We start from the raw sequence: 6,354 nt of genomic DNA on the forward strand, positions 1-6,354 counted from the left end.
CAGAATAAAACATATATTTCTAAACATGCATTTTGTTTGCAACAGGGCTCTATAGAAATACTGCAAATCATTTGGCAAAGCAATTACACTTTTTGTGCTTCATACAAATTATGTTTGGGGCAAATCCAATAAAACACATTGAGTACCACTCTACATATTTTCAAGCATAGTGGTGGCATCACGTTATTGGTATGTTTGTAATCGTTAAGGACTGGGGTGTTTTTCAAGATAAAAAAAATAAACTAAACTAAATGGAGCTAAGCACAGTCAAAATTATAGAGAAAAACCTGGTTTAGTCTGTTTTCTATCAGACAAATGTACCTTTCAGCAGAACAATAACGTAGGCCAAATATACACCGGAGTTGCTTACCAAGATGACAGAGAATGTTCCTGAGTGGCCGAGTTACTGCAGGCTTGATTTGAAAAAGGTTGTCAAGCGACGATCAACAACCAATTTGACAGAGCTTGAAGAATGTCGAAAAGAATAATGGGCAAATATTGTACTACCCATGTGTGCAAAACTCTCAGAGACTTACCCAGAAAGACTCACATCTGTAAATGCTGCCAAAGGTTATTCTAACACTCAGAGTGTGAATACTTACAGTGCATTTGGAAAGTATTCAGACCTCTTGACTTTTTCCACGTTTTATTACGTTACAGCCTTATTCTAAAATGTATTACAATTGTTTTTTTCCTCCTCAGTCTACACAAAATACCACATAATGACAAAACAAAAACTGCATTTTGGATTTTTTTTTGTTGCAAATGTTTAAAAAAAACTGAAATATCACATTTACATACATAATTGGACCCATTAACCAGTACTTTGTTGAAGCACCTTTAGCAGCGATTACAGCCTTGAGTCTTTTTGGGTAGGATGCTAAAAGCTTGGCACACCTGTATTTGGGGGAATTTCTCCCATTCTTCTCTGCAGATCCTCTCAAGCTCTGTCAGGGTGGATGGGGAGCGTCGCTGCACAGCTATTTTCAGGTCTCTCCAGAGATGTACGGTCGGATTCTGGCTGGGCCACTCAAGGACATTCAGAGACTTGTCCCGAAGCAACTCCTGCGTTGTCTTGGCTGTGTGCTAGGGTCTTTGTCCTGTTAGAAGGTGAAGCTTCACCCCAGTCGGAAGTGCGGAGTAGGTTTTCATCAAGGATCTCTTTGTACTTTGCTCGGTTCATCTTTCCCTCGAATCTGACTAGTCTCCCAGTCCCTGCCGCTGAAAAACATCCCCACAGCATGATGCTGCCACCAACATGCTTCACCATAGGTATGGTGCCAGTTTACCTCCAGACGTGACGCTTGGCATTCAGGCCAAATAGTTCAATCTTGATTTCATCAGACCAGAGAATCTTGTTTCTCATGGTCTGTCCTTTAGGCAAACTCCAAGCGGGCTGCCATGTGCCTTTTACTGAGGAGTGGCTTCCGTCTGGCCACTCTACCATAAAGGCCCGATTGGTGGAGTTCTGCTAGATGGTTGTCCCATCTCCACAGAGGAACTCTGGAGCAGATTCAGGGTGACCATTGGGTTCTTGGTCACCTCCCTGACCAAGGCCCTTCTCCTGATTGCTCAGTTTGGCCGGGCAGCCAGCTCCCGGAAGTCTTGGTGGTTCCAAACTTCTTTCATTTAAGAATGGATGGAGGCCACTGTGTTCTTGGGGACCTTTTTTTGCTTGTCATTATGGAGTGTTGTGTGTAGTTTGATTATATACAGTGGGGAGAACAAGTATTTGATACACTGCCGATGTTGCAGGTTTTCCTACTTACAAAGCATGTAGAGGTCTATAATTTTTATCATAGGTACACTTCAACTGTGAGAGACGGAATCTAAAACAAAAATCCAGAAAATCACATTGTATGATTCTTAAGTAATTAATTAGCATTTTATTGCATGACATAAGTATTTGATACATCAGAAAAGCCGAACTTAATATTTGGTACAGAAACCTGTGTTTGCAATTACAGAGATCATACGTTTCCTGTAGTTCTTGACCAGGTTTGCACACACTGCAGCAGCGATTTTGGCCCACTCCTCCATACAGACCTTCTCCAGATCCTTCAGGTTTCCGGGCTGTCGCTGGGCAATACGGACTTTCAGTTCCCTCCAAAGATTTTCTATTGGGTTCAGGTCTGGAGACTGGCTAGGCCACTCCAGGACCTTGAGATGCTTCTTACGGAGCCACTCCTTAGTTGCCCTGGCTGTGTGTTTTGGGTCGTTGTCATGCTGGAAGACCCAGCCACGACCCATCTTCAATGCTCTTACTGAGGGAAGGAGGATGTTGGCCAAGATCTCGCAATACATGGCCCCATCCATCCTCCCCTCAATACAGTGCAGTCGTCCTGTCCCCTTTGCAGAAAAGCATCCCCAAAGAATGATGTTTCCACCTCCATGCTTCACGGTTGGGATGAGGTTCTTGGTGTTGTACTCATTCTTCTTCTTCCTCCAAACACAGAGAGTGGAGTTTAGACCAAAAGGCTCTATTTTTGTATCATCAGACCACATGACCTTTTCCAATTCCTCCTCTGGATCATCCAGATGGTCATTGGCAAACTTCCGACGGGCCTGGACAAGCGCTGGCTTGAGAATGGGGACCTTGCGTGCACTGCAGGATTTCAATCCATGACGGCGTAGTGTGTTACTAATGGTTTCTTTGAGGCTGTGGTCCCAGCTCTCTTCAGGTCATTGACCAGGTCCTGCCGTGTAGTTCTGGGCTGATCCCTCACCTTCCTCATGATCATTGATGCCCCACGAGGTGAGATCTTGCATGGAGCCCCAGACCGAGGATGATTGACCGTCATCTTGAACTTCTTCCATTTTCAAATAATTGCACCAACAGTTTTTGCCTTCTCACCAAGCTGCTTGCCTATTGTCCTGTATCCCATCCCAGCCTGGTGCAGGTCTACAATTTTATCCCTGATGTCCTTACACCCTGTCTGGTCTTGGCCATTGTGGAGAGGTTGGAGTCTGTTTGATTGAGTGTGTGGACAGGTGTCTTTTATACAGGTAACGAGTGGAGAACAGGAGGGCTTCTTAAAGAAAAACGAACAGGTCTGTGAGAGCTGGAATTCTTACTGATTGGTAGGTGATCAAATACTTATGTCATGCAATAAAATGCAAATTAATTACTTAAAAATCATACAATGTGATTTTCTGGATTTTTGTTTTAGATTCCGTCTCTCACGGTTGAAGTGTACCTATGATAAAAATTACAGACCTCTACATGCTTTGTGAGTAGGAAAACCATATATGTGTGTGTGTGTGTGTGTATGTATATATATATATATATATATATATATATATATATATATATATATATATATATATACACACACACACACACACACACACACACACAGTGGGGAGAACAAGTATTTGATACACTGCCGATTTTGCATAATAAATGTTTATATACATTTTAGAATAAGGCTGTAATGTGACAAAATGTGGGGGGAAAAATCAAGGGGTTTGAATACTTTCCGAATGCAATATGTAAATTAGATATTTCTGGATTTATTTTAATACATTTGCAAAAAATAAAAGTTGTCACTGTCATTATGGGGTATTGTGTGTAGATGGGTGAGAAAAAATATCTATTTAATCCATTTTGAATTCAGGCTGTAAATGTAGAATAAGTCAAGGGGTATGAATACTTTCTGAAGTCACCATACATTTACAGTCATTTAGCAGACACTTATGCATAGCAACTTATAGGAGCAATTTAGGTTAAGTGCCATGCTCTAGGGCACAGATTTTTCACAGTCGGCTCGGGGATTGGAACTAGCGACCTTTCTGCTCTTCACTGCTAGGCTACCAAACCCCCAATAACATTTACATCGATGTACAGCCACCCATGACGGGTACATCCATGAATGTTTCAGTTGAAGTCGGAAGTTCACATACACCTTAGCCAAATACATTTAAAACTCAGTGTTTCACAATTCCTGACATTTAATCCAAGTAAAAATTCCCTGTCTTAGGTCAGGTAGGATCACCACCTTATTTTAAGAATGTGAAATGTCAGAATAATAGTAGAGAGAATGATTTATTTCATCACATTCCCAGTGGATCAGAAGTTTACATACCCTCAATTAGTATTTGGTAGCATTGCCTTTAAGTTGTTTAACTTGGGTCAAACGTTTCGGGTAGCCTTTCACAAGCGTCCCACAATAAGTGAATTTTGGCCCATTCCTCCTGACAGAGCTGGTGTAACTGAGTCAGGTTTGTAGGCCTCCTTGCTCGCACATTTTTTTCCAGTTCTGCCCACAAATTTCTATAGGATTAAGGTCAGGGCTTTGTGATGGCCACTCCAATACATTTACTTTGTTGTCCTTAAGCCATTTTGCCACAACTTTGGAAGTATGCTTTGGGTCATTGTCCATTTGGAAGACCCATTTGGGACCAAGCTTTAACTTCCTGACTGATGTTTTGAGATGTTCCTTCAATATATCCACATAATTTTCCTCACTCATGATGCCATCTATTTTGTTAAGTGCACCAGTCCCTCCTGCAGCAAAGCACCCCCACAACATGATGCTGCCACCCCTGTGCTTCACGGTTGGGATGCTGTTCTTTGGCTTGCAAGCCTCCCCCTTTTTCCTTCAAACATAATGGTAATTATGGCCAAACAGTTCTATTTCTGTTTCATCAGACCAGAGGACATTTCTCCAAAAAGTACGAAATTTGTCCCCATGTGCAGTTCCAAACTTCTTTCATTTAAGAATGGATGGAGGCCACTGTGTTCTTGGGGACCTTTTTTTGCTTGTCATTATGGAGTGTTGTGTGTAGTTTGATTATATACAGTGGGGAGAACAAGTATTTGATACACTGCCGATGTTGCAGGTTTTCCTACTTACAAAGCATGTAGAGGTCTATAATTTTTATCATAGGTACACTTCAACTGTGAGAGACGGAATCTAAAACAAAAATCCAGAAAATCACATTGTATGATTCTTAAGTAATTAATTAGCATTTTATTGCATGACATAAGTATTTGATACATCAGAAAAGCCGAACTTAATATTTGGTACAGAAACCTGTGTTTGCAATTACAGAGATCATACGTTTCCTGTAGTTCTTGACCAGGTTTGCACACACTGCAGCAGCGATTTTGGCCCACTCCTCCATACAGACCTTCTCCAGATCCTTCAGGTTTCCGGGCTGTCGCTGGGCAATACGGACTTTCAGTTCCCTCCAAAGATTTTCTATTGGGTTCAGGTCTGGAGACTGGCTAGGCCACTCCAGGACCTTGAGATGCTTCTTACGGAGCCACTCCTTAGTTGCCCTGGCTGTGTGTTTTGGGTCGTTGTCATGCTGGAAGACCCAGCCACGACCCATCTTCAATGCTCTTACTGAGGGAAGGAGGATGTTGGCCAAGATCTCGCAATACATGGCCCCATCCATCCTCCCCTCAATACAGTGCAGTCGTCCTGTCCCCTTTGCAGAAAAGCATCCCCAAAGAATGATGTTTCCACCTCCATGCTTCACGGTTGGGATGAGGTTCTTGGTGTTGTACTCATTCTTCTTCTTCCTCCAAACACAGAGAGTGGAGTTTAGACCAAAAGGCTCTATTTTTGTATCATCAGACCACATGACCTTTTCCAATTCCTCCTCTGGATCATCCAGATGGTCATTGGCAAACTTCCGACGGGCCTGGACAAGCGCTGGCTTGAGAATGGGGACCTTGCGTGCACTGCAGGATTTCAATCCATGACGGCGTAGTGTGTTACTAATGGTTTCTTTGAGGCTGTGGTCCCAGCTCTCTTCAGGTCATTGACCAGGTCCTGCCGTGTAGTTCTGGGCTGATCCCTCACCTTCCTCATGATCATTGATGCCCCACGAGGTGAGATCTTGCATGGAGCCCCAGACCGAGGATGATTGACCGTCATCTTGAACTTCTTCCATTTTCAAATAATTGCACCAACAGTTTTTGCCTTCTCACCAAGCTGCTTGCCTATTGTCCTGTATCCCATCCCAGCCTGGTGCAGGTCTACAATTTTATCCCTGATGTCCTTACACCCTGTCTGGTCTTGGCCATTGTGGAGAGGTTGGAGTCTGTTTGATTGAGTGTGTGGACAGGTGTCTTTTATACAGGTAACGAGTGGAGAACAGGAGGGCTTCTTAAAGAAAAACGAACAGGTCTGTGAGAGCTGGAATTCTTACTGATTGGTAGGTGATCAAATACTTATGTCATGCAATAAAATGCAAATTAATTACTTAAAAATCATACAATGTGATTTTCTGGATTTTTGTTTTAGATTCCGTCTCTCACGGTTGAAGTGTACCTATGATAAAAATTACAGACCTCTACATGCTTTGTGAGTAGGAAAACCATATATGTGTGTGTGTGTGTGT

The sequence above is a fragment of the Oncorhynchus clarkii genome, chromosome 3 (assembly GCF_045791955.1).
Source record: "Oncorhynchus clarkii lewisi isolate Uvic-CL-2024 chromosome 3, UVic_Ocla_1.0, whole genome shotgun sequence".
In the NCBI taxonomy this organism is placed as follows: Eukaryota; Metazoa; Chordata; class Actinopteri; order Salmoniformes; family Salmonidae; genus Oncorhynchus; species Oncorhynchus clarkii.